This window comes from Nannobrachium achirus (assembly GCF_963921795.1).
Source record: "Nannobrachium achirus genome assembly, chromosome: 4".
Lineage (NCBI taxonomy): Eukaryota > Metazoa > Chordata > Actinopteri > Myctophiformes > Myctophidae > Nannobrachium > Nannobrachium achirus.
The window spans coordinates 28,812,001-28,831,188 of record NC_137813.1 but is presented as its reverse complement, the minus strand read 5'-3'; the positions used below and the strand labels follow the sequence as shown (position 1 = coordinate 28,831,188).

General features: G+C 42.2%; 1 long non-coding RNA gene across 1 annotated transcript; it reads right to left on the bottom strand.

Annotated features, from left to right (window-relative positions):
* Positions 1 to 1,482: 1,482 nt before the first annotated feature.
* LOC308283547 lies at positions 1,483 to 13,206 on the bottom strand. The gene is made up of 3 exons (XR_013961931.1): positions 12,986 to 13,206; positions 2,619 to 2,729; positions 1,483 to 1,849 (listed from the first exon to the last, which is right to left on the bottom strand). It is a non-coding gene; the product is annotated as an uncharacterized lncRNA (long non-coding RNA).
* Between the last annotated feature and the right edge of the window lie 5,982 nt (positions 13,207 to 19,188).

Here is a 19,188-nt window from a genome sequence, read left to right as displayed (position 1 = left end):
TAGAGTCGGCATGTTTTAAAAAAATACCCATGGCTGACTGAGCGGTGTTGGAAATGTCATGTGTGCTCGTGTTGTGATATTATGTTTAGGTCTATTTTTATAGTCTCAGACGGCCTCTTTCTTTCAATCAATCGCATTGATTGAAGGATGATACTCAGTATGTCCTTAAAGAGGTTAACGTATACTTCATCGTACAACGAAGTATGTGTCTGTGGTGGGAAGGAGGTGTATTCTTTCACATGTTGATAACAGAGGGAACATTCCTGGAACCATGGCTGGTCACACCACAGGACGTATAGGCCTACTGTACACACAGAGACAACTGGCTGTCACGTGTGCATGCATACCTGTACTTTGACCCCTTGAGGCACCACACATGTGTATACACGTATAGGTCTACTATTACTATGCCATCTCTTGTAATGCAACTCTGTTGTTCCATATCCATCTTCTAGTTCAGACCTGTGCCAGACACGGCATTGCAACATTTTCCTGAGTTTCGATACTCTAGTTAAACTAAAGATTAAATTACCCCCAGTCGGTGCATACAGTACCATCACCAACACTGTGCAACTATATAAGACATAAGTACGCAATTTTACCTTTACCAAAAAGTTAATCACTACAGAGCAGCTTAAGCCTACTGATAAGGGCCACCAAGTCTCATGGAAGTATGCCCATCCATTCTTGATTTTTTGACCTTGACATTTTCAATTCAAGTAAATCACATATTCAAGGAAGCTTTAACCTACTGATCATTCCCACCAAGCTTTCCCATCCATTCTTGAATTATTTTGTCCCGAGAGTGTAGGCTTATAGACCTATGAAAATTCAGTCATAGCAGTTTGCAGTTACTTTGCCATGATGCAACTCCAAATATTGACCAGTTATCTTCAATAGTTAATCCATATATTAAAACAATATCCACACTATTGTCCTCACTTAAGTTACTTTTAGCAGACGATAGACATGGCAGCTAGTCATTAAATGCTAGTTAAAGATAAAAGTATAATGTAAGGCACATACTGCATGTACAGATGTGCTGTTTCGAGTCTTCAGTATTTACAGGTCTTTTCTTGAAAATGTCCTGCAACTGCATTTTCTCCACAGGCTTTTTTTCTAATTTTTATGGAGTGTATACTTTTGCAGAAACTCAAATGGCAAGAAACCACTCCATTCCCATAGAAAAGCAGAATACACCTTACAGGTAGATTTAAACTTCAAAGTCAGAGAAGGTCATACAAATATCTATGATCTACAAGCTTCAATGTTCTGCCAAACCACTGGAAATATACAGTCTTGCCAATGGCAGGACGTGTGAAGTTTTGAAATGGCACATCTGTACATGCACTACAGTCCAATTTCATTTGTCAATAGGCCAGTCTCTTAACTCCAGCTTGTTGGAGGTCGCAAACAACAGAAGCCTCAACATCTGAACCAAACTTTGAAAAAAAGTGGAGGCAAATCAATGTTTTCCTTTTTATATCAAGTTTTTTTATACTTTATTTCCATTTAAATGTATTCATCTCAAAGTTGACAATTTATACATTAAAACCCACCGGCTCTGCGGAATTGCCTACAAGTCAATGCTATTATTTCTGCCACACAAGGGGTGAAGGAGGTAGGTATAGAAGACACCACTTATGACGTAAGACAGGGGAGGACTGAGGATAGAGAGAGGGGGGATTGGGGGGAGACAATTTGTGGTTTCTGCAGCCGGATCCCGAACTCTGCCCGAATCGGCACAATCTTCATTATGCCATCATCATCATCGTCGTCGTAGTCGTTCAGTCCAGAGATGTTGTGCAGAAGGGAATGCTGGGAACTTTGAGGACTCAGTGCAGTGGACCTGGAGGGATCAACATAAGGACTTTACAGGATGGACTGTATGGGAATTGGGAAGTGAAAGTGTTAAGTAATATAATGAAAGAAAGATGCAAAGTAGTAACATTACTATGTGCTATGCTAACTATTAGGGTTTAGGCTGCATGTTTCCTCCTTCCTGTTTAAAACAAGCTAAACCAAATTCTTTGTTACAAGGAAACAAGTCCACACAGAGAAGCTTGTTGTGCAGCTTGTGTGGTAAACTTGCATTCTTCACAACCCATAAATTCTTATAGCCGTTGCGTGCTGCTCCGAGCATCCATTAAAAGAAAGGAGAATCAAAGTCTCTCATGCACTGTGCCAATCCAAGGCCCTGGAGTCATTGTTGCCAATATATCCAAATGGTGTCTGACTGTGTGATAAACAATGCAGACCTGATGAAAAGTTTAATTTAAAAACATATTGGGCATTTAGCAGATCTTATCGGTCAGAGTTCAGTGCCATGGATGTTTATTAAACATCAGGGAAGGGGACGACCCTTGTTAATCCAATGGGAGAAATTCAGTTTCATCCAGCTGATGGCTACTCAGATGGATGGCTCATGGGTAACATGGGTCGAAGACGAAGTGTGCCATGAGTCAAGCCCAAAATATGGACACCAGGCTGAAAAGTGGTTAACATCTTTGTATATTTTTGAGGGATGTTTGCCTTTTATGGTTTCAACAAGGGTGAAACGAAAGCCCAAGCAAATGTCCAAGTTGTGGGACAATAAAGTACACCTTGACTGTCCTTACATTAGTGGTTGGAGCTGGGCTCTTCACGACGTGGCTTCAGCAGCACCCTTCACACAGGCAGCGAAGGCCTCCAGCAGGTCCTTACAGCCCTCTGCTCCTTTCTCTGATACACTGCAGGAGGGACAACATAATGGGTTAGACACGGCCTGCCTGAATGTGGCAGACATAAACACTCATGGAACCAAAGGATGTTAACAGAGTGTACAAAAAGGACACGGTCTGGGTCCATTTTAGTAATCTCTCAGTTACAGGTCCATCTTGTTCAATTCAGAATATTTTACAGTTTAAAACTTATTTTATTTCGTGTTTGTTTTCTTTTCTTTCTCCTTTCTCTTTTTCCCTTTCTCTAAATATGCAGAAGATAGAAATCGTTACTCTGATAACAACTTCATTGTATATTAAACTTTTGATAATCTGTTGGCAATAAAACATATTTGACAAAAAAAAACTAAACTAAACAGTTTTAAAAATAATTCACCACAGCTATACCAAATAGGTGAACAATAGTTATTATACAGTAGTTTTAGTGCTTGGTGTGAACACCCCACTGAATAGCCTAATGGAAATGAGAGTTCTTTCAGGGGCCACATTGAATCAAAATAACTTAATTGCAGAAATTGCAGAAAAGTATAGTACCCTATTTATATAGTACCTTTCATACAACAAATGCTGACTGTGCACCAACTAAAAAGGACAATTGGTAAATTAAAAATGATCAATAGAGATGTACAGTAGTAGGATTGGCTTAAAATAAAAATGGACACAAATAAAATAAAAATAGAATAGAACAGGACGTAGTGCTAATTAAAATCAAGGTTAAATACATGGTACCACATTATAAGGGAGTCTACCCCCTTTTAAAGTCTTATATTTTTGATCTGTATCAGCAAAAAATAATCTTTAGTGAAAATGAAAGAGAAAGAACAGAGATGAAAAAGAGGGATGTGTGAGAGATTATTTCAGGCATCCAGCACCAAACACAGCAGCAGACGCTGCCATGGTGCATTAGGGTGATAGGGCAGAAGGGAGGGAGGGAGAGAGACAGACAGAGGTGGGAGGAGAAGAGAGTGGCAGGGAGAGGAAGGGAAATCCATAGAGAACAGAAAGCCAGAGATAGATACAGAAAGCAATGGGACTGAGCCCATCTGTCTGGTAGCAGACATGTGAGAGAGCGCCAATGTGTGATGATGCAAAGAGATGAGGAAACATATAGTAGCTAGAACGGTGCGAGGAGAGGAAACGCAGGGGAGGAGACTGCAGTTGACTGACAACTGCAGAGCCATCCCTTCTTGCCAATCTTCCTCACTCTATTCCACCACATCCCTCGTTCCCTCTTCTCTCCCAACTTATGCAACTACTACTGTACCACCTAAATAAAAATAAACATGCCACCTAAATAAAAATAATCATGGCAGTTTAGGTGGAACTCCAACATGGGCAGTATCTGTATATATGCGTATACAGGGAATGGAATCACTGACAATGTTAATAATCTAGTCTAACCATCACAGAAAATGGAAATTAAGCTCTGCACGACACAGTATGACTGGCCTGCCTTTGCCTCAAGGCTGCAGCTAGATTTTGCATCTATGATGTAATACACAGCTGTTTCAGCCATGCAGATTAAGGGACTGTTTTCACAGAAATCATTCTTCACACTTTGGATATCAATATCAAAACTATGAATGCTTACAGCGCTCCAGAAGTATTAGACAATTGGAGAATTAGACAGAATACTTTTATTGCTAGGATTGATCGTCATAGTGCAAACTCCAAATAGCCTAAACAAAACATAGTTAACAGATCACATAATGAATGCCAGAAACCGAATCCTTGCAATTTCTCTTGTGGTGAATCTAAAGATGGGAGAAGCGGTAGTGTGTGTGGGTCCACAGTTGGAATAAGCCTCTCCTCTTGACATGCTTGTTAATCTTTTTAGCTCAGCCTCGATTTTCATTGGTTGGACGAAAAATGATGAGTGGTGCCATTTTCCAAATGTTAAACCATTTTCTATTTCCAATGCTCAGAGCACTGTCAAAACATGCCAGCCCTTTTAATAGGATAGTGCTGAGCCTGGGAAGAGTAGCGTTTCTACCACGTCTTTAACATAGAAAGGCACTGGCCATTCAGAAAATGCTTTCAGTGGACAGCCCCTAACAGGCTTCACTCCACCCATTCTACTGATGGAGGGAGAGCGTTAGCACGATGGAGCATCATTCATGTGAGTCAATGTTAGCATGGGTCACAGGGAATGTGTGCGGCAAAGGAATTGTGTATTGATGTGTGTGAGTTATTGATTTTTTTGTTAGTCAATGAGGGCATGCATTATCAGTGAAGAGTGTGTATATTTATATCCAAGCACAAAGCAAATGTGATACAGTCACAGCAGTGCAGCACACACATTAAACGCTTATTCTGCAGTTGCAGCATCAGATAATCCTACCACCAGCCTACTCCCCTCATTCCCCCAGTCTTCTCAGTTGAACAACCCACAGATTGACTAGATGAAACGAGAAAGTACCATCTGAAACCAAACAGTAAGTTAAAATATATACTGACTTGTGAGTCTAGGTGAAATATTTAATTAAAATCTCATCTCTTTCTGTCCTGAGTTTATTATAATCTCAGGACGGAAGGAGTGATGAGGGGATTGTTTCCTCTGCCCTACATGACTAGTGTGCCGTCAACTGAACCAATTAGTCTGATTAACCAAGTCGAGAACAAAGCCAACCCTGTCCTCAATCACATACTGTACACAGTACACACACAATGCAAAGCAATGAATGGGGACAAGTTTTAAGTTTCAGTGCACTTGAAGGGTGCAGTGCAAAATTACAAGAAATAATCAAGGGAAAGTGTTCTTGTATAATCCTATGGTTCTATTGTCCTCACTAATGCTCATGATACAAAGGCACCCAGGTCTATCTCTCATAGGAGGGCTGCGCCACTTCAGAAGCTCACCTACCAGTGACATCATCGTTAGGCAGTTCTTTTTACATTTTTTCCAAACAAGAATTCAAAGTTTTATCTTGTTATTAACGCGTGAACAATGGCTTCCAATATAGCATTTTAACTTTGCATCAATAGTTACTTAACTTACCATACTTGAAATTATAAAAAAAAAAAAAAGGGTACACAGAAGAAAGTGCCAGGACAAAACCATCTAGGGAAGAAAAAAAAAGCCATGAGAGAAAGAATGCCATTTCTTCCCCATGCAGGTTAGGACAAGTAGAGGTAGATAGAGAGAAAGAGGGAGAATATGGGGAATATGAGGAGATAAGATGCTTCTTTGGAGTAGGGATGCACAATTAATCGCTCATATCAGACAATATTTGCTTTAAAGTGCAATATTAGTAATGCCTTCTGCAATCCTGAGATTTCATTTTAGAATATTTATGCCAATGAGAAGCTGATAAAGCCTTGTGATGAATGAAGGCTGCAGAATGTGTCTTCGAGATTACTGTATAGCAGGTTATGGTGAACCCTACTGGAAACTTGTATTGCAATATTGTTATCGATTGATTTGACCATGCAATGAATTTGTTATCCGCCAAAATTTCAATATCGTGCAATGTGCATCCCTGCTTTGGAGTGCAGGCTTTTCAGTACATTGGGAGGGGGATTAGTAAAACATTAGACAGTCACATGTACAGAGAAGGAAGAGCGAGGGGCCAGAGGTTACTGATGCAGGACAGATCCAATGACATCACCGCCACCACAATGGTCACGTAACCCTGAGGCAACGTAAGGGGAGGGGGGAGGTTGAGGTCACGTTACACGGTGCATCTCCGTACTGCCAAGGCAACTAGGAGGGAGACCCTACAATGTGCATTACATTCACCCATTAAAGGACGAGAAAACCACACCAAGGCATCAACCTGCTCATAGGGAGCAGTCACAGGTTCAGTGTCTTGCTCAAGTGCCTTTTGGCACGCACCCAGGAGGAGCCGGGGATCGAGCTTGGAACCTTCCGTTTCCAAGACGCTCACTCAACCTCCTGCGCCACTTTCCTTTGCCAGTAGGCAATGGTCTCTCCAGTCACCAAGCAAACCCTGCTGCCACACGATGCAGTATGCTAGGCTAGCACAATGTTTTGATCTGGCCACCAATGTGGTTGGCAGGAGAGAGGTCTTCACTCTGAATAATTAAACCTCCATTTCCTGATTATGTCCTGAGACACTGAGTAGGGGCCTGTGCTCTGCAACCTGCATACATAATAGATGACTCAAGCAGGTGCTGCAGCAGAGGCAAAATATACTGGTCAAGAACACAGCTTATCCACATTCACACTTGCATCTCTTCTACCTCCAACAAGAAATTAATAAAAAACAATTGAGAAGCTACAGTCAGCAGTTAATTTACACTTCATTAGCTCACAAGTGAAAATCTATTATACCACTTTGTGGTCACATGTTCAGATACTGGATTCTGATTGGCTTAAAACAGTGGTAAATCAGTCAACAACCTTGAGTTGGCTCATGGACCCCGCCCACTATAACATTTAATGATTGTAACTAAATAACCTTGCAAGTTAAATAACCTTGCAAGTGACAACTGTGTTTTCTTTCATTTATATGGTAGAAGTGGTAGAAAAGCAATTTACCATTCAAGGGTGCCACAACCCTGAAACAGTGGTAAATCAGCCAACAACCCACTCCCTCTCATGGTAAATGGCTTACTTTTTTGCAAGCAACATGGTCGTACAACCAAGTATGAATAACTTGTTTAAGTGTATAGACAGAGGGGGGATAACCAGTCGATAACCAGGCTTTCTGCAGTACAGTACCTATGGAAAGCCTGGTTTCCATTCCATTTAACCAGTACCAGTGTAAAGACCTCATACTCCAAAAACTGTATCCGAGTCTGGATCCAAGTCTAGTAAAAGAGAATAAGAATATTTCTGACTATGCTGGGGTTAGATTAATATCACCATTGCTGTTTACTGACTCCAGATGATTAAGGGGTCACCCTGAGGAAACACAGAAGAGGCCTGCTAATGCATAATAGCGAGGGGTAAGCATCACAGCAATGAGAAACCAAGCCTTCACACCAGTAACTTTGACTAAGGATGAATGGTGGTAATCAAAAGTTAAACATGTACATACTGCTCACCCAGGAGGAGTGGGACATAAAAAACAAGTGTCCACTGTCACTCAAACTGAAATGCATTTCTGATGTTTTATAGACTAAGGACATTTCAATCATTGGGGATGTTTATAGTCATAAATCAACTAAGTTCTCAGGAGCTGTTGACAGAGCTTTAAATCAGATGAATGTTAGTACTGTAGGAGGAAGTTCTATACTAGAAGGCACAGCTGAGTGAAGGGGTGCTGGGGTGGCTCACGTTGCCAACTATTGCACACTCACCAGATTCTAAATGAACACCAGAAGGATTCCATGAAAGCCACAGCAAGCACATGCATTACCATTTACCACACACACACACACACAAGTGTCCCTCTCTGTGTGTGCATGTGCACCAATGCGCTCTTACTCTTATGAAAGACAGGTCTCAAAGTACGACCCTATAACAAGTTAACTATGGATTAGAGTCCTGCAACACAAAGCCAATGTTTAACAACTGCTATTAGCTCAACTAGTCACAGTGGCCATGAGTGGATGTGTAATCAACAAGTCTATCTATACTAGGCAGCTTGATGGTCTCGCGTTTTCCCCATAGATTTCATTTGTGTTGAACGGAATTTCCCAGTTAATTTAACTGCTCACCTTACAAGACAAAGCCCTCCATAGATGGACAACATACCTTAGAGATGATCACAAATGACAATGATTCCTACTTCTGATTCCCAATTCTGAAAAACCCTCAACTACATGGCTTGAAAGAGAAAAAGTAAAATAAAGGAAATTGGGTAACTTGAGCAAAGTCAGAATACTGGAAACTTTGAGGCAATTGATGCAAGTAGGAATGGTAATAGTACAATGAACTAGAAATGGGTGACATAACTGACTATCATTCTGTTACTGTATGGAAAAGCAGTGTTAAAACGTTGAAGTCAATAATAGGGTGCACCTGATTGAGTATCAAGTGAATTGAATACTAAGGTCATCATTCTGGTGACATCATCAAGTGCAAAATGCTGAACACCTCAAACCTGAACAGTGCATGCATGTCTGCTGTTTCATAACTCAACTTCAAGGTGAAAGGTTTGTGTATACTGTACACATGCAAGGTATAATTTAAAAAAAAGTGCTAAACTAAAATCATAAGTAAATTCAAAGATGTATTGTTTTGTGTAATACTAAGACTTTCAACCTGGCATCACAATTTGGGGCATGACAGGTGAAACTTCTAAAACCAATAAAACATTTTAAGTTTCCAAAATAGCGGCTCTACAAGGCTCACAATTCATCAAGACAGGTTTGAGAGCGTGTCAATTATTTGAAATAAGACAAAGTAGAAATATGGTTTAAGTGGTTAAGCTGACTGCAAGTTGACCTTGGGCAAGGTCAGACCTTCACTTGACAACTTTTGTACAAATGCTATGACAATCTTGGACCTAGTATAAAAGTAACATAAAGGGAAAAAAAGAAAATCATTAATCCGACTGTGGAAAATGTGTTGGCCAAAAGACAGCATCACCACAACCTTTATGAGGTTCTAAATTCAACATGGCCGCCTCCATACAGCTCCTTGACTGAAGGTCCTCGACAGTGTGTGAACGTGAAGCGGTCGCTGATCTGGCTGACTACAGTATGTGAAGAGAAACAGGTGTCAAGTTTAGCAGGAACACAATCTATGAACGGGAACATGTCATGGGATCCACATATCTAGACGGGTGCACACGCACACACACTACGTGTTGACTTTTAAGCGCCATGTTTCTATAAATACACAGTAGGTCTGGTGTTCATTACACCAGCCATGTTCCTTTTACTCTAGTTCGGGGTTTCACAGACTCCCATGGATGGAGCATGGATAGGCTGGATCAGATTAAACAGAAAGACCCTAAATGACATGGTCTTTATCTGTATGCTGCTGTGTTAATAGCTCGGTTTCTGTGTTGAACTGCGGTCCTCTGGGACAATAAAGTCTAAATCTAATCTAATGAGCAAATAAAAACTTGGTTGCACACAGGTTTCGACAAACACACGTACACAGTCACACCACTTATCTTGTAGGACGATGCGGTCATGTGAGGGGAATAACAAGGGCCTGCAATTACTTGTGAAGCTCAGTGGGCAGGCATGGCACTGCCAGTCAACATGATTCATTCATGAACCCAGGGTGAAAGGCATAGGGCTTGGCAATAGGACAAATCATGTGATATTTTGCCAAATACCTCAATAGATAGTTTAAGACTCCTCAATACAATGACCTGACAAAGATGTAACCTGTTTGCTTTGCAACCTGTTGTAAAGTAAAAGGCTCCAATCATCCGAGTTGGTCCAGCATCTTCTTTATTCAACTCTTCAATACAAGGTTTATCAAGTTGCAGAGTGTAACAAGCCATTAATGAAAACCATCCGTCCTCATGAAGGACTGTGTGAATTTAGACATCTCTTGATTACAGCCTTCCAACTGCTATTGAGTATTGTTAACGTAGTTGGCAAGCTAGTATACTGTGTCTAGAGTGCAGAGCCAGCAGGCTGCCTGGCTTAGAGCCTACAGTTTTTAAATAACCCTGTCTTGCATGGCCAGATAGTAAAAGAGCAAGTCAGGCTTTTGACAAATATTTGGCTTACAGGGAAGACTAGCCAATGAGCTATTCTGGTTTAAATTGAAATGGCAAACCATTTTCACAACATATTGATTTTCACTACTAGGGCCAAACAGTGTTAAAGGAGGCATTATGCTCACCTTCGTCTCAGATTAAGCCCAAATACACCAATGTGTGTGGTACAATAGATTTTGAATAATTAGGTGACGCTTTGTCTTGTGACATTAATTTCAAACATCATCTTAAAAAGTCATTATCACCCAGACTCAAAGGGCAGGCAACGCTACCACACCAAGGTAATGCTGTAGCCTGATACAGTACCCTTTAGTGTTACCTTGGTCACAGCCTAGGTGTAATGGTATTCGCCTTCTTATAATATTACAGTCAAGGTTTTTGATTACCCTAGCTGCATTTAACAACTCACATAATCACCTAAAGGCATGACCCACCACTTTGACAGTTACAAATGTTTCATCATATCCCTAAGATCATGTTCCCAACATGTGGCCTTGACTATACATCAAAGGCCTCTATACTGTACTGCCACACAGAGCAAAGTTCCAAGCACAAGACTTTAACAAGCAGCAATAAAATAAAAAACAGACACCACAACTACCTGCCCTCTGATAGAACAGTGAAAGACTAGAGTGCATGTGTAACACAGAAGTACTGTAATCTTTTATCTTCTTATTGGAAGAGATACAATGAGCAGTGAAAAGGGAATTATCCAAAAAGTCAAACTTAGTTTGAATTAAGAGTGCATTCAGAATGGAATGGAATGCAAAGCACATAGGCCAAACCAAACATAACCAAGTCAAAAAGTAACCCCCTGGAGATAACCTTTGTAGTTGGCTAATTGCAAAACCTTTACAACTTCTTAAGCAATGATCGTATCCTAGCCTAGTAGCAACGATTCTACAATCCCACCCTGCCCTGCTTATCTTCCATCTCCACACCCTTACTAGTAACTATGGAGCATTATCAGCATCCAGCCATCTGGCTGGGAGAAAGCAGGGTAAAATGAGCTTAATGAACTTTTGTCAAGTCTTCACTTGCACAAAAATGTACATGATTCAATCATAAAAAGTAACATGTAGCCTTCTCCTAGATAGTCATACAACAGTAATGTTGATTACATGTTTTACATTTAAATGTCATTTCTTGTAGCACCCTTTACTGTTAAAAGCGAAGTAAAAATCCATAATTGTTGCTAGCCTTCCTGGGCATTGGGTAAAGGTTTTGCTGAAAAAAGATAGTAAAAAGTGATAGATTTTAATTAAAAGTGATAGATTAATTAGATAATTTAAACCTAGGCAACAAATCAGAAATAAACAGCATCTGTTAGAATGGAGTAATTGACTACTACAGAAGCATCGACAGACATGCATGAACCAACCACAATGTTGATCTACAGTGAGAATAGCTGATCATTGAACTCTTGTTTTGACATTGCAATGCCATTGAGCGACACACAGAGAGCAGAGTCATCCATGTTGTTCTGAGCCTACTGTATTACGTAGAGAAAAAACCCACTCAACAAGAATCGCACGCAGCTAATCCACAGGGGGAGGGGTTGTGTTTACATGCGACGAGGATAGGGAAGGTGCACTCTTCACCCAGACACAAGGTTGGAGCAATAAAGGATTGGTGAGTTAGCAATAGGAAAGGACACAGGAAACGAGGGACTAAGGGGATGGCCGTCCAGGCCGGGGCAACACAGACTGGAGTCATAACAAGTACTGTAAGTGCAGGGGATTCTGGGGAGGGATGGTGACGTAGCCAAATTCCCAGTGACCAACCAGGCGCATGGATGTGCAGTTGTGCATACACGCATGCACCATCATGTCCCCAAATCCACCCCCAATGGAGTGTCCGTTCATTTTCATTAACCTTGACCTGTGCATCCTGCAAGGATGTCCAATTCAGTTACGTTTCAAGACTTCAAATTAAATTAATCATCGCACCAATTCATTGCACATCATCGCTCAACGTGAACCACAATGTCCCAAGTGGTGGCGACACCATTTCAACATGGCGCAGTTTTCCTTTCTCGATTCAGCCCACGTCCCTCGGCAGTCACGACTCCAAAATACGATTTCGCTAAAATACTGTATTTGTGAAAATAAACATCATTTTTGTGACACCTATCATAGTAGCTGCTCTAATGCTTCACAGCTCAAATATATAAATTAAACCTATAAAACGAATTCTCCGATTTATATTTACACATCATCTCAACACTGTCAAAACACGATTCCTTTCAGAGCTACAGAACATGCAAAGTGTCACTGTAATAAGACCAAGTCCACGACGCCTGCAGAGCTTGGTGCCACGATGGAGGAGCCATCAGGACTATGGCGGTATGGTGAACGCTGAACACCAGTGTTGTAGTGGAGGATTTATGGAGCTTATGTGCAAGACTTAATAACCGCTACCCATTTTCCAGGGGCATAAAAGACAATTACCTTCATTAACCAATTAAACCCTATATACTTACGGCATCCCCCAGGGCACTATACTAGGTCCTCCCCCCCCACCCGCTCGATCGCATATTTTCGGCGAATGTTCACCCCAAAATAGGGACACTAGGGGTCAAGTGGTTAATAGATAACTTTTCCCACTGGCGAACGCCAAATGATACACTTTCCCCTCACTCTCCCACTAGGGAAGGATCACACCTCCACCTACCATTTGTCCAGGTCGGCCTTGATGCTGGCGCAGGCAGCGGGGACGGGGGCCTCGACAGGTGCGGCGGTCTCAGAGTCTGACATGTCTGCTTGTTGTGTGGCTGGGCTGATGTGCGTGTGAGTGTTGGGGGTGGGGGGTGGTCCTGTCCTCCTTACGCCTATGGATCCGTTCGCCAACAGAGACGGAGAGAGAGAGACAGAATGGGAGACCAGAAGGAAGAGTTCAGTGTTAGGGGGAGGGCACGCATGAGAGGGGCGGGGACAAGAGAATGTGAGAGGGCACACAGCACATGTGTACATAAGGAGGGGGAGGGGCAGTGACCCAGACAAAGTTAAGAGGGGAAGATGATTGATCGGGAGGGACATTTGAAAGGGGGACAGGGCAGGTTAGAGGTGGGGGGGCAGTGTAACAATGCCAAATTATGGAGTACAAGAGTGGAGACAGTGGTCAGTCATCCTGCATGTCTGCACTCTTGAAATGACAAGCGTAGTGTATATTCTTGTACTGGAAATGTGTTGTTGTCACAGTGACGGCATACTTGCAATAATGTCCACTTCACTACAGCAGGACATTACATGCAACTTTATGTAATACATAAACTAGCCCTAAAATAAAAATAAAATAGATGCACATTTGTGTACTGTAATTATAACAGCAATATAGATAGTTATCCATTAAAGCCTACTAGCAAGAATGTGCTGAAAACACTTCACAGAAGAGAGAAGGAAGACCAACAGCATCTGCATCTCCTAATATAAAAGAGGTGATAGCCAGGTGATGAAAGCTTTTTGAGTTTCAGTGCATAGCCTACTTGGAGTGGAAGGGCCCCTGACATGATGCAAGGAATCCTGCCATCTCCTGTTAGCTTTTAGGAACTACTCATTACTATAAAGCTTAGTTGGCATAAAAGAGTTATGGAAACTGCTTTGGCTGCAAAAGTCCAAATATTTAGTGCCCAGAGAGAAAAGACACTGTATGATCTTGCATAGTAAAGGTTAACAAGGTTTTACCGTATGCACTTGCAGAGCAGACTACGTCAAAAGTTTTTCAAGGACATTGTAGGTTGGGGCGATTTAGGCCATGCACCATGGCATGAACCCAAGGCACCCCACTCTTTTCTTTAATAAGCCCAATCACAAATAAATTAACATGATACAGAATAGCAATATTTATTATCTTAGTCATTACAGCCTTTGATCACAATGAAAGTTTGTTGCACAACATTCAGTGAACTGTTTGCAGGCTGATTTGATTTTAATTTCGATACATGCTTATGCTTGACACGTCCTGTAAATGCCTAGCCTATTAGGTAAACAAAGCTCAATTCTTCTCCGGTTTTCCCCATACCTTTTTCTAGCCACAAATCAAAATAAAAGCACTCTACAAGAGTTATGATTTATGGCTAGCCTTTTTCCAGGCACTTGGCCAATGCTGCAATGCAGTAACAGCATGTGAATCACTGGCAGTTGACCAAATGTATTACACTTATTATGCCCAACATCCAAAAATAAGAACTGAAAATATAAAACAGAAGTGCATTCAAAACAGGGATGTTCTGTTTTCAGTCATTGCTACATTTCAACACACATTAAATGGGTTGGTCAAATCACGCAATCTGATTGGTTGATAGGCGTGGCGAGTTGACCATTATGTATTTGTGCAGCTAGACAGTGAATCACTCCGCGGCTGAAAGCAGCAACAGAATGTAAGGTGGACTTCAATCTCCGTGGAGACTCAAATGGAGGAGTGGATAGAGAGCAATGTTTTTCTGGGGAAAAGTCCATCTTAAAAAGGAAGACGCGCAGATAAATTGATTATCTGGAGGGTCCGTAATCTAATGACATTTTGAAACGGCAAATAACATTTTATTAAAGCATTACACACTCCGGGCCATGGAACTGTCATAATATCACGGCTTGAGCAGCAGATCAGTGCTTGTCGGATCTTTGCCTGTCATCTTTGAGTTATTGCTTAATTAAAAAGCCTCTCAATGCGTTAATGCTAAGAATGTCGCTAGGCTACTTTACAAATGTTTTCCTCATCTTAATCCAGCCATACAAAAACGCGCACAATCGCACATCATAACTAGAAGCAGTGCTCTTCCGAGCACAGGTCTCCACCAGACTGTGCGTCCTGGTGGTGCAATCCTGCAAACTTTGGAAGCTAATATTAGCCAATCAGGATGGCATATGAAATATCATACGGATCGGACTTGATCACATGACTATAGAGATACTGTGTACCGATTTGCGTGATTTTTGGATAAAATCTCAAGGAGTAATATCCAAAAATGTGTTTTACATAAGTCGGCCCAAAGGTGGCGCTATAAAAGGCTTATGTGAAAAATGCAGGGCAAAGGTTTATCCTTAGCTTCTAGGGAGTGCGCTTACAAAGTTTGAAACTGATCGGTGGAGTTATAGGTAAAACCACAAATCGGCCTGTTATAACGCCACCATGAGGCTGATTTAAAAAAAAATAAGTGGCATTTCTTCCTCGGCCTAGTGGGAACGTGTGTGCGCGATTTCATGATAATTGCACTTTGCGTTTGTGATTTGAGGCATTTTGTTCAAAATGGCTCGATCCCACAAACTTTGGAAGCCAATCTTAGCCAATCAGGATGGAATATGCAAAATCGGACAGATCCGTGTCGATCACATGACTGTCGAGATACTGCCTACCGATTTGTAGGATTTTTGGGCAAAATCTGTAAGAGTAGTGCACAGAAATGTGTTTTGCGAACATCGGCCACTAGGTGGCGCTAGAAAAGGCCCATTTGAAAAAATTAGGGCAGAGGTTCTAGATTGGCTTCCAGGGAATGTGTGTGCTCACTTTGGCAGCGACCGGGCCAACAGCGACTGAGATTAGGCGCTCACAAACTGCGAGGACGCAAGCACGGACGCACGGACGGACGGACGGACACACGGACGGACGGAGGGGAAAACATACTCTCCCTCAGCCTTCGGCTGGTGGAGACAAAAAGCCTACTCCACTGGTCTACCCTTCCAATGATCCAATCTCTTATTTTCATGTGCCAAAACTGCCAAGCAGAGATCGCCATAGAGGAATTCTGGGAAATGCAGTCTTTTGCAAAGAAGCGCACGGCGCGCGTGTAGGCTGCACGTAAAATACTGTGTACATTCTATCTATGGCCATACAAGGTCACCCCAACCAGATTTGAAGCGTGCAGTGCATTTTGGGTAGTCATGAAAAACTCCTAAAGGACTTTGCTTTTTATAAACAACTTGACCTTCTTGTAGAAATTGATAAAAAAGGGGCCCCAATTTAAACAAGCCCAAAAGCTTTCTTGTGGTCTTTATCTTTTTAGTTGACCTTGTAAACTGTAGGTAGGCTGTCCTGTACCTTTTCCTATGCAAACTTCTAATAGTCTTCAATCAATCAATCAGACCTGCATTCAGAATGGTTTGATCATGCATGACTGCCCATGTGCCCCCACAAATGAAATCACACACTCCTCTTTTCTCTTTCTCTCCCTCCTCCCTCATCTTTTCCTCGAGGCCTTCCTAAAAATAGAGACGCTTCATATGTATTTAAAATATAAAACCCCAGAGACTCTAAATTACATTAGCATCAAATGTCAACCAATTAACTCCAAGAGTGGAAAGAATACAGGACACCTCATCTTGCAGATAATCCTATGCGGTCTCATCATGCATAAAGTAAAAGTCTCTCGAGACTCTCAGCGTCAGAGCACACAGAAAACTCAAGTTCATGCAGGGCCTAAGATATGAGCAACTTTTAAACACCTACGAAAGTAAACAGGGACATTAAAAAATGGTTCATGATCTTGTTTCAAACACAAACTTTTACCAAACAATAATTCCATCGCATCAATTAGCTGTTGAAACCATTATAATCGATCAATCAAAGTCGCTCCACCACCCCCTGGCCTGCACCTTCCCATGTGTTCACGAAAAAGGGAACACTATGTACCTTACAAGCTGTACACAGCACCACAACAAGTGTGTGACATGTTGAAAACCATATAGATTGTGAATGCATAGATAAAGCTGCATTAATTAGAACCTACCGGCAGATGGGACGTCTGGTCCTGAGGTTAGACAAGATATCAAGTGCTTGTGACGAGAAGAAAATCTGCGGAAAACGCCAATGAGATTATATTACCCACAGCCGTGTGGAAGAGCCTATGGAGGAAGGGGGCGTGTATCCCTGCTTCATGCGTGCTCACTGTGTGTGGTTTGCATGTGCGCGAGCACGTGTAGCGTGTGTGTGTGTGTGTGTGTGTGTGTGTGTGTGTGTGTGTGTGTGTGTGTGTGTGTGTGTGTGTGTGTGTGTGTGTGTGTGTGTGTGTGTGTGTGTGTGTGTGTGCAGTCTGCACATAGCCTGAGGAGAGTGAGAGATATGAGGGGGGAGGGGGGACTTCTTCCTTGCACATTCATACTCAGCCTACCAAGTTTATTGCTTCACCCACAAAGAATGGAGGTTAAAATAGATTGGAAGGCTGGAAGGAGAAGAGAAAAGGAAACAAACTAAAACCAGAAGAGCAAGAAACAATCTGGAACAACACCAAAAAGCAGGGCAACACATTCTCTCTTTTATTTATGTATTTATTTATTTGTATCCTATTGCACAATGCACATGTATGATGATTTGATGTGAGTTCTGTTGAGGATAGCTTTCGTTCAAGAACAGAACAACAATAACAAGAGAGAGAGAGAGAGACCCGGCCTACATTGAGATTCCAGTCACACTGGCAGGGAGGGAGGGGGTCCTCCTTCCTACATGTGTGGCACTTCTATGCCTGCACGTGTCTATGCTTGTGCTCAGTGGTGCCTGTGTGAGCATCAATCATCAATGTATGTGTGTATGCCTGTGCCTCCAGTCTCTCTCTCTCTCTCTCTCTCTCTCTCTCTCTCTCTCTCTCTCTCTGTGTGTGTGTGTGTGTGTGTGTGTGTGTGTGTGTGTGTGTGTGTGTGTGTGTGTGTGTGTGTGTGTGTGTGTGTGTGTGTGAGTGAGAGTGTGTGTGTGTGTGTGTGTGTGTGTGTGTGTGTGTGTGTGTGCTACTGCTAACTATGTTGTTTGTGTATGCTACTGCAAGGTCGAAGTCCCACCCATAAAGCACATAGGCCTACATGCTATGTTCCTCCCTTCCCCTCTATTCATTCAGTTCTTCATTTGTTACACCATTCTTTCTTTCTTTCTCTCTCTTTTGTCTTTTGTTTGATGTTTCACCAGCCTATTGCACAATATGATAGATTATAGATACCATAGAGAGAGACCAACCCACTCCCCTTGGGTTAATGCTGTTCAATAGTGTGCCACACACACACACACACACACACACACACACACACACACACACACACACACACACACACACACACACAGACAGACACTCTCTCTCTCCCCTACATTTCTGCATTTTCTAGTTTAAGTCAGCACAGCAAGTTGAAATTTGCCAAAGGGAATGGAACATTTCAGAGACAGCAAATTGTCTTTGTGTGTGTGTGTGTGTTTGTGTATGTGCGTGTGTGTGTGTGTGTGTGTGTGTGTGTGTGTGTGTGTGTGTGTGTGTGTGTGAGTGAGTGAGTGAGTGAGTGAGTGAGTGAGAAAGAGAGAGAGAGAGAGAGAGAGAGAATGAATGTCTCTTTGAATGAATGGTATGAGTGTGTTGAACATAAGGAAAGAGAGTATATGTTGTTCATACATGTGTGTGCATTGACTGCCATCCAGGTTAAAAGTTAACATGGAGGAATGCTCAAAGTCATACTGTGTGTGTAGGTCACACACACAGAGGCATGCCTGTGTGCGCCTGCGCACACCTTCATTGTCTCCACCAGCCGAAGGCTGAGGGGAGAGTATGTTTTCCCCTCCGTCCGTCCGTCCGTGCGTCCGTCCGTCCGTGTGTCCGTGTGTCCGTCCGTGTGTGTGTCCTCGCAGTTTGTGTGCAGCTAATCTCAGTCGCCGTTGGCCCGGTCGCTGCCAAAGTGAGCACACACATTCCCTGGATGCCAATCTAGAACCTCTGCCCTAAATTTTTCAAATGGGCTTTTTCTAGCGCCACCTAGTGGCCGATGTTCGCAAGACACATTTCTGTGCACTACTCTTACAGATTTTGTCCAAAAATCCTACAAATCGGTAGGCAGTATCTCGACAGTCATGTGATCGACACCGATCTGTCCGATTTTTCATATTCCATCCTGATTGGCTAAGACTGGCTTCCA